Here is an 11,066-nt window from a genome sequence, read left to right as displayed (position 1 = left end):
TGGTATCTCCTGGGATACAAAATCCATGGATACAGAGGTCTGACTATATGTATATATACACAAATACCACTCCACACACACACAAACACACATACATATACACACATACCAATTCAATTTCTGTGTCCTAAAATACTACTGTTTTTGTCTCCAAAAAAGTAAAACAATCGTACAATGTATTTTTCAAACACAGAGAGATTGTTTACAACTCTTTAAGTGACAATGTCATAAAATGCTTTCTATTTGAATTATACAATGCAACATGATTCTGAAGGTACTAAAACATCCTATCTGGTTGGATGAGGTCTCACATTACAATTGCTTAACTAGGTTTGTATTAGTTTTTGTAGTTTTCTTTGTATCTCTTTTATAATCTTGCTGTCAACTGTTTTTATAACCAAAATATACCAGTCAATCACTATATTCCCCTTTAATGCCTATTAAATTTTTAAAAATTCCCCCAAAGGGATACTAAAATAGCCCTGCAAGTACTGGCTCTCCATCTCCCTTCAGAGGATTATTTTCCTTCTTTAAGAATCAAGTCAGCATTTGAAAATATGACAGGCAGGTTGGGCATTTCAACCTGAACTATCACCTGAGAGGACAGGACCTTTCAGACTTTAATAGTGGGCAGCAGTTAATGGCCATGCTTGGGGTCAAGCAATGACTGTGGCAGTAACTGATATGGAAACAACAGATGTCACACTGGAAACTGCAATATCTCCAATGCCTGCTTTTTCTTTTCTTCCTTAAACCATAAACTAACCAACCAACCAAGAATGAAAAAGCAATGGATTAAAGGGGCTTCATTAAGGATCACTGTGCATGCGTATGCCCCTGAGCGAGCAGGAGATCAAATCAACCAATGTGTGAGTTATGCCCAAAGACAAAGAGAAAAAAGAAAAACGCAGGCTGCCTCTTGCTTCTCACAAGACAGGTTCACTTAACCAAAGACACATGAGGTGAGCTCACTGACAATGTATGCAATGTCAATGCAAATACTCGAAGCAGTTCTCATGCCCCACACGCACTGGACAGGCTCTCTGAATTGATGACTTCTGTTCGACATCCTGGAGGAAGGAAGAATCTTCATTCCTCAAGAGTAGGGATGGAAACCTGGAATGGAGAACTCTGGATTCAATGTGTTGTCAAAGGCTTTCATGGCCGAGATCACAGGGTTGCTGTATGTATTCCAGGCTGTATGGCCATGTTCCAGAAGTATTCTCTCCTGACGTTTCTCCCACATCTATGGCAGGCATCCTCAGATGTTGTGAGGCATGGAGCAACTAAGCAAGGAAGGTTAATATATATCTGTGGAAAGTCCAAGGTGTGAGAAGAACTCTTTGTCAGTTGGAAGCCAGCGTGAATGTTGCAGTTAATCACCTTAATTAGCATTGGAAAGGTTCATCTCCTGCCATGGGAGCATCCTTTGTTCAGAGTCATTAGCCGTCCCTGGAACTCTTCTGTTATCAGAGTGTTGCTTGGTGTCTTGGTTTTTAGACCTGTTCCCGGGGTTCTTTGGGATACTGATTCAGAAAATTGCATTACCTAGATTGCATTAACTCTAGTTTCTTAGATATGGTTATCATGATTCGTGGGTGGGATTTTGATTGGGGGGGGGGGGCTGAGTCTGAGAGAGAGAAGATCTACCCTAGCAAATCTTTTTTATCATTATTCCAATGATATGCATATGGGATATATTGAACATGATGATCAGATCATGATATGAATAAACATAACAGTTTAAATAATAAATGTAAAGCCTTATCGCAGAGAGCTATTTGACAGTAGAATATGCTGCCTTGAAGTGAGGTGGAGTCTCCTTCTCTGGAGGTTTTTAAACAGATGTTGGGTGGCCATTGATAAGTGGCCACCCACCTGACTCTACAGTATATAATTCTACAGGTTTTCTTTGGCATGACAAGACAGAAACGCTACACATATACAAAAGGCAGGAAAGACAAAAATACATTGATGGAAGTTAGAAACCACTCCACTGATTTCTCATACTCCTCTATAAGTGTTTTGTGGAACTTGCCTTTATATTTTCATGATTTTAAACTGAAAACAGGAATGGGAATGTGTCATTCCCATTTTTAAACATCTTTATTCAATCAATATTAAAGGTTTTCCCTAAATATATTTTCTCCAAAATATATCACAGAACTTCTGCATATCCATATTTTGTTTATATAATAAATGCATTGAATGAGCTAATTATAATGATCATAATTTACAATTAAAAAACAAACAGTGATTTTTTTTCAAAGGCTTTCAATATCTTTTCTTTAATCATTCACCCTGGCTCAAAATATGCATATATATTTTTTAAGATTAAAGCATTAGAGTTGCTAATTATATTCTCAGAACTAACAATTATTTCTTTACCCTTTTACTACCTTCTTCTGGCAACAAAAAAATTTGTCAGCACTGATTTAATTTTTTGCTATTATAGGATTAAAAGAAGTTTCTAAAAGGCAATTAAATGTGCCCTATAGCTATAGTGACTTTCCTATCAGCATCCAAAACCTCTTCGCTAAAACAACAGAATTTTTAAAAAGGAATTCTAGGCTTTCTAGGCACATTCTTCCCCCTCCCTTCTCATTTTTCTAAAACCTTCCTTTGGTGATTATCTCCAAAAACAACTTAGCTATCATAATGAGGCTCCGCACACCTTTGTGGAGGTAGCTCTATCATATTAGATGAATAGAAGAAAACACAAGTTAAAAGACTGTTCTGAGAGCTAAAACCTGCACATGCCATGCACTGGCTCTTCACCTTTGGGATCCCAATTCATGATCAGCCAGAGGCCCTGAGTGAAAAGTTCAATAATCTCCTAGTGAACTCCCACTTGATGTATCACAAAATCAATTATTATATGGCAGAGCATTCCGTAACCTATGCTCAGACAGAATCAAGTTTTCATTCCCATTGGGGATTCACCAGCTATCTACTCAGAGAATCATTCTCAAATAAAACAGGAATACCTGTTGTTGGCAGAAGGAGTTACAAAAAAGCATCTTCTTATTTTTCACTGAGATCGGATCATGTTTGCTAGGCTAAGTTTGCTTGAGAAGAAAAATTCTGCCTTATTTTCTATCTGGGTTTGAGCACAAGGCTGATTGTCGGCTTTGTGAGGATTGTTGAGGCTTATAGGCAAACATTTCCTGTTTTCAATCAATAGCCCAATTCAAACCTCAAGCTAAACCATAGTTTAATGGCTTATTGTTAGAATGGAATAATGTCACTATCATTCCTCCTCTTCTCCTTCTCCCAAAGGAAGGAAAAAGAACATAGGCACAAGTGTTCAGAGGAGGAAAGTATTTTTTTTCAATTAAGCATAAAGCAATTTAGTTACATCCTGAGTTACTGGGGGGCATTAGAGTAGATTGCTGGGCCGACATTATTTATTTATTTATTTATTTATTTATTTATTTATTTAAACTGTCAAAGAGGAATCTTTGAGGAATATTGTAGAGGGGGGGGGGGGAAGGGACAGGTTGCCTATATGTGTCATTCCAAATATAAAGGGAAGCAAGAAATGACTTTCAATTTGCACAATCGTGGCACTATGATTCTGCCTTGACTGCTCTGGTTCCATCCTATGAAACACGAATTTACAATTTTGGGAGGAATATTTAGACTTCTCATCTATAGAGCAATAAAGTGGGTGCAGAAACTAGTCTAGGGTTTTGAGGAGAAACATATAATCAAAGAGACAGAAAGGCGAAAGGTTCTGCCATCTGAAAGTTGGACTGACAGAAAGAACGGGATGGCACCACAGTAATACACTGAGCCCATCCAATATGGCTTCATGCGAACACAAGTGAGACCAAACAAAGGGAACTAAATTTGAGTGTATGAGAGGGAAATGTAACAGAATGTACAAATGTTATCTTATATATTACTAAAAAGTTCTAAACTGATTCTCTAAGAGGAAGTGAGGAGGTGGTCAACAATATCATGAATGTTTCCAAGGCAATGAACAACTCTGAGTACTTACGATTTTATAGGAAATATCATTATCACGCTGCTCTTAGTGAGCTGTCTAATTATGGAACCAGTTCAGATTTCAGATCTCAATATACAGCAGTAAGTCAATGTATTCCATATCTAAATCCAATGGTTTCTTTCTGTCATCCCAATAGGAAAAGCAGGTGGCCTTATGTACTTATCCAATGCGTAGCAGATCCAGTACCCACTGGGCCAATTCAAAATCAGTCGCTCTTGTTTTCTCAGTCTGAAAACTAGGAATTGGGTGGAGTGGGGATAAATAACCAAATAATCTGCAATGGGATTGGCATCTGTAAACGCAAAACAAAGTCAACATGAGCTACTCCCTCCTTTATATTTCAAATTCTATACCCCAAGCTACTTATTATGAAACACCTTTTGGTGAAGTTGACATTTATAAGTTCAAGTTGTTCCCAATATAATAAAACATAAAAATTTAATGGATTTCAAAAACGGGAATTAAGACATGGATGCTGTCGGGATTTTGGAGCCAGGTTGTCTCAAATTCTTTCCTTCTGGGTAATGCCTAGTCCTGTAAGCATCCTGACCAATGCCCAGCAGTGAATCAGATGGACTTTTTGTTTTGAGGCACCTGATCATGCTGACTCTGCTCAGGAAACTGGTTTTCAGGACACTGATGCCACTGTGCCAGTAGCACATTTTCCTAGCAAGCCTAAAGGCCAGAAACACAATGTTTTTATTATGTTGCAAATTGTGACTAGTTATTCAATATGTTTTAGAAGATTATGAGCAACTAAATGTACTAATGCAAGTTGTGTAAGTAGTTCCACATGACCGCACAAACTCTACTGTAAGCATTTGGTGTGATCACTTGCTCTAACAGTGCAATCCAGTACTATTGTACTAGTGGGGATTTTTCTCTTCTAGGATTAAGGCTATATATTTAGTGACTGGCATTCCTACTGGAAGGTTTAGGGAACACAGCAGTCTGGAAAGTAGACAATTACTGAATAACAACAAGTCCCTCAATCAGGAAAAGAATAGCAACAGTTTTTCAGCCTATTGAGTTGCTATTGTGCACAGATGTTTGGAGTACAAATACCAATAATGCCATGCTGATGGAATGTTTGACTGCAACCAGCCAGAAACTTTCAAATAACATATGACCGTTTTGGTGTATCTCTGCTCTAAGGTGCGGAATTGCTGCTGGTGGCTGTTTAGTAATACATTGCTATGAGGGATATCCTAATTCAGGTTGGGACTAAAGGGATGAGCTACTACACAATGCATTTGGCAAAAAGATGTAGAGGGCTTGATCCAGCCCTATGCTAGGATCCTGAATCCATGGTCTGAACTAAGGATGAAAACTGGAATGTATTTTGGAGCCCAGATTTTGGAATACTTTCCCTAGAACTGAGGTGACCAACTGATTGTGGAGGGAGTCAAATTTTACCTTCAGCACCTCCATGGGCTGTGCCCATATATCCTGGGTACACTAAAGTGATGCAGTATTATATCCAGTACAATCTCCACTATCTTCAGGCACTTTTAAAAAATGAGGATGTTGAAGTCCTCTGATGTTGCAGTTGTAATTTTACAAGCTCTTTAGCCTTCCCTGACAAAGACTGCTAGTGCCAAGCTAAACTATAACTCCCAGGATTCCATAGCATTGTGCCATGGTAATCAGAGCGTTGTCAAACTACATTAATTCTGAAGTGTAAATGTCTCCTGAATGATGTTTTCAAGCCATTTGTAGCTCTTTCAAGCCATTTTTGAAAACTGTCCAAAAATCAGCCCGGAAAATATTGTTTGGTGAAAGCCTTGGGGGCCACAGAAGAGGGGTTATGGGCAGTTGCTGTTCATGAGCTAGACTTCCCTTCCCCTCAAACAAGTAATTATATATGAGAAAAATTTCATTTAATCAGATCTGCGAGGGCTCGTTTTCCCACTTCTTTGATTATATTAATCTAACTACTGTTAAAAGATATGGGGGGGGGGGTATCATGAAGTGTTGCTTGTGATATATTTTTAATATAACCAAACATATATAACAGAGATTTAGATTGTAATTCCAACTGAATAATTAAAATAAAGCAGAATGAATGAAGGTATGAATGACCAGACTGTGATTATTCTAGTTGGTTGACAACCCTTCTCCCAAGGTATGGTACAGTAGCAGCACCGCCATTAGATGGGTCAGGATCTGAAGGGGGGGGGGGGGGCACATGGAGTGGAATGTACTATAGGGTCAAGCTGTAATTCTAATGTTTGTACCTCCCACTTGCAATTGTAATTGGAGAATGAATAATCTTTGATTTGGAGCTAGATTTGAATAGGGAAGAGCAAATAAGAAATAGGAACAGACATTGATTAAGATGAGAATCATAAATACACAGTTTGGCTGGTTCATTAAATGACTGTAATTTGTCCTGTGCCTCCAGTCACAGAGGAGGGGAAGGAGGGGAAGCATGAGATAGTGCATTTGAAAACCGTATAATAATGGCACATATATCACAAATAAAGTGACACCCCCTGCAGCACCACACCATTCTTGCAAAGCAAGATCTGAGGCAATCCCATTGTTTCTCTGAACTCTTGCAACAATCTTTAATTTTGAACAGTGAGTGCTTTAATTTTGAACAGTGAGTCACATACTCAGGTGTATTAATTTATTTTTAAAAAGTAAATTTTTGCCAGCCCATTTCAGCACCTTTGTAAAGGTTTCATTGCTGCCGTGAACTCCAACAAGAAGTCCCTCAAAGCTCATGCTTAGTTTACTGGAATATGCCCATTATATCCGCAATGAAGAATGATGGGACAATTCAGAGTTTCACAAGCACAGGACCTAATGTACCTGCCATAATTTAAGGTGGCCCCTGGGTGGTCATAAGCTCACAACCATGATAGAAGGATTTGAAGACTAAATAAATCTTTCAAAAGAAAAAGAAAGGGTAAGTATACTAAAAGTTATATTACATGCTTTATTTAATGTGCAGCACTAACAAAAAGGGACGTACAGGTGGCTGCAAAGCACAGCTTTTATTAGAAAGACAACTGGCATTGCAAAACGTATGCCCCCTTCAAGTGAAGTGTATGATGGGCATAAAAGAGGAAACAGAAAAGGGAAACAATAAAGCCAAAAATAAAATACAAATTTTAAGATGTAGTATTTTACAAGGCTGATGTGTCAGGGACCAATTCCATATCTTTCCATGGAGACCCACCCACATAAGAGGATTTTAGGGAATATGCATGTATTTGATTAAGATCTCGCCTTTCTCTGAAAATGGGATTCAGAGTGATTTATAATACAGATTGAGCTTCCCTTTTCTGGAGTTCTGAAATCCAAAATCCTCCACAATCCAAAACTCTCCATAAGTGTGACGTGAAAATAGTTAGAAAATAAAAAAAAAATAAATAGTGACAATAATGATATCTTTACTTTTGCAATGGCTCAATGTAGAATCATAGAATAGTAGAGTTGGAAGAGACCTCATGGGCCATCCAGTCCAACCCCCTGCCAAGAAGCAGGGAAATCGCATTCAAAGCACCCCCGACAGATGGCCATCCAGCCTCTGCTTAAAAGCCAAAGAAGGAGCCTCCACCACACTCCAGAGCAGAGGGTTCCACTGCTGAACAGCTCTCACAGTGAGGAAGTTATTCCTAATGTTCAGGTGGAATCTCCTTTCCTGTAGTTTGAAGCCATTGTTCCGCGTCCTAGTCTGCAGAGCAGCAGAAAACAAGCTTGCTCCCTCCTCCCTATGACTTCTCTTCACATATTTGTACATGGCTATCATGTCTCCTCTTAGCCTTCTCTTCTGCAGGCTATACATACCCAGTTCTTTAAGCCGCTCCCCATAGGGCTTGTTCTCCAGACCCTTGATCATTTTAGTTGCCCTCCTCTGGACGCTTTCCAGCTTTTCAACATCTCCCTTCAATTGCGGTGCCCAGAATTGGACACAGTATTCCAGGTGTGGTCTGACCAAGGCAGAATAGAGGGGGAGCATGATTTCCCTGGATCTAGATGCTATACCCCTATTTATGCAGGCCAGAATCCCGTTGGCTTTTTTAGCAGCTGCATCACATTGTTGGCTCATGTTTAACTTGTTGTCCATGAGGACTCCAAGATCTTGGAGTAATAGTTTAGTTCTACTCCATTAGAAGGCTTATTGGGGGCAACTGCTCCTATTTCAGTCAAGAGATCAGCCAGAACTTTAACAGCACCACCTGCCATGGCAATCAGAAATTCTCCAAGAGCCTTCAGGAAACCATTTGGATCTTAATCAGCTCTCTACATTTGCAGATAATCCCAATTTCCATCAGTTGGAGGAACTGTCCATTACAATAGAATTGTGGACCCTCCCTCTACAGCCAGTACAGAAAACTAGATCCAGTGTGTGCCCTGCAGCAAATGTGGTATCAGGTATTATTTGGGACATATACCATGAAGAACATGAAGTTCTAAGTCACTCCTGACAGGCTGATCTCTGCATAAATACTAAAAATCCTTAGCACATCAAGGTGGTGGGACTTCAAGACTACTGTAAAAGCCAATTCAGCCAGTTCACAAGGGAAAACTGTTGAGCAGCAAGGATTCATGGTCACCCATTTTTATATACATAAATTCAAACACATTACACTGTGGGCTGGTGGAGGAGATGGAATCCCAATAGAAAAGTGGTTCTCAACCTGGGGTCCCCAGATGTTTTTGGCCTACAGCTCCCAGAAATCCTAGCCAGTTTATCAGCTGTAAGGATTTCTGGAAGTTGAAGGCCAAAAACATCTGGGGAACCCAGGTTGAGAACCACTGCAATAGACCATTATGCCCAGGGCCATAGCCAGAAAAAAATTCAGTTGGGGGGAGGGGGGGGTTGAAACCTTTTTTTAGCGAATCATGAATAGTTCCATAATGCAAAATAAATTAGAAATCAGGCTCCATCGATAAACTTCGGTGGAAACTCAAGACAGATAAACTTCAGTGGACACTCACGTGGATTTGGTTAATCAGTTAAAATTCACGAGTAAAACTGAACATTTTCAGGTTTGAAATCTTACCTCCCACCCCACTCCCGTCCCTTGGCTACATCCCTGATTATGCCTCCTCAAGCCAAAGGTGTGATCCTCTACACAAAGGATCTTAGAACTGAGTTGAAAGAGAACAATTTTCCTGAACACAGTTTTAGAAGTCAGAATTGTTCTCCTAGAGAATTCTACAGGAATGGTCCTTGCACAAAAGAAGAGTAAGCTGCTCTATGCCAAAATCTGGCTTCCAGAATAGGAAGGACAATGCTATTGAGTACTGAGATTTCAACTAGTGGAAAGGGAACATGCTTCAACTCTTGCATCCTCCTGCACCATGAAGCATAGTTTCTGCAGAATTTCAACAGCAGCTGCAGTGCCATGAATAATCTCAGTAGCTGATATCTTTGTTTTGAGATAACAGTGATGTGTGACATCTAATGCAGTAGAGTCCCCAGGAGGCTTTCTAACCTGATGTAAACATATAAAAGTACAATATGTGAACATGTCTAATGTAATGTGTAATGTTCATTATGCAGACCCTGATTACCCAGGATCAGATGTACAACTAATTCATTTAAGTTAGAAATTATTCTTTCCATCCCATTATATCATCATGTAACTTAATCTGATTGACTACATCTTCTTATCATTATAGATACATATCACTACTTCTACTGCATGACCCCAATTTACTGGAATCATTCTAGAAAGACAAAATAGAAGCTACCAGGAATTTGGATAATGAATGGCAAAGTACAAGATTTCATTATTTTTAAAGAGAATAAAATATCTTCTCAATGAAAGTTCTTTCAGAAAATATTTCAGTATTTCAGATTTTGAACTTTTGGCCAATAAAATAAAATAAAACATTTGCAGGCTTACAAAGCATCTGTGGCACAATCCAGCTCAACCCTGCAGGTGTGGTGAATTTTAAGCTATGTAAAATTTCTGCAATCAAAAGAGCAAAAATTATTATTTGATTACTTATTACTATTCTATTTATTTATATCCCGCCTTTCTCCCAATAATAGGACTGGAGATAGCTAACAATATGTTTTAAGTAATATAAATTTTAAAAGAATACAAAGGCATGAATAAAAATATAAGATTTAAAAACAATAAAGTTTGAAATTAAACATTAACGATATTAAAATTAATTAAAAACTTGATATAAACCTAAAAAAAAAAAACCACACAGCATGAAAAGCCCAATCCTAATTAGTTTGTAAGAGCCTGATGGCATAAAAATGTTTTGACCTGCTCATGGAAAAAGAAAAAGGATGAGAACTTCCCAGCCCATCTAGGAAGGGAGCTTCAAAGTCTGAGAAAAATTGTTGTGTTGCCACATAAAGCTACTGTCATTCTATGGCTGTTTATACCAGACGGCTTTCCCAAAGATCTAGTTGTGCACTAAAGCATGAAGAAATCCCCATATGGATGCGTTCTTCAGTGAAATGGGCTGTCTAGGGAGGAGGACTAAGCTTCCTGCTCCGGTAGAAAAGGGACACACATGAAGCAGAACTGCAGCTTCCTGATTGTCTTTCCACTTCTACTACTTTAATTCTCTCAGAACCTGAAAGATTGTCATAGAGTGGGATCATGATGCTGTACTTGCCTAGAGGCATTGCTCTAACTGCAGTCCTGGGATTTAGGCAAACTTGCAGTTTAGCAGCTCCTGCTGGTAATGAGAGATGGAATAAGCATAATATGGGACTTTCTCAATAGCTTCTGGGGTTACCCAATTAGGGTAATTAGTCCTGTAGTAAGTGCCTTACTTTGCACAATTTTTCAGAATCTTTCTCAGGTTCTCTTCCTATTTGCATAATTGTCAATGGATCAGCCACCACGGCCTGAAAGCAATTGTCTTTAGAATACTTCTCTGCAAATATTTGGCTGCACATGTCTTTTGTGATACTGTTAGAGCTTTTACCTCTTCAGACCTAGCTGTTGGCTTTGTCTTAAAAACAAGTATAGGCAGTTACAGAGCACCTTTGGATTGTGTGTATGCTCCACATTCCATGTGAAAGTGTGATAAGCAAATATATGCTTGAAAAAATGTCTAGGTTGGC

Source organism: Anolis carolinensis, chromosome 4 (assembly GCF_035594765.1).
Source record: "Anolis carolinensis isolate JA03-04 chromosome 4, rAnoCar3.1.pri, whole genome shotgun sequence".
In the NCBI taxonomy this organism is placed as follows: Eukaryota; Metazoa; Chordata; class Lepidosauria; order Squamata; family Dactyloidae; genus Anolis; species Anolis carolinensis.
Note: the sequence above shows the minus strand (reverse complement) of the source record.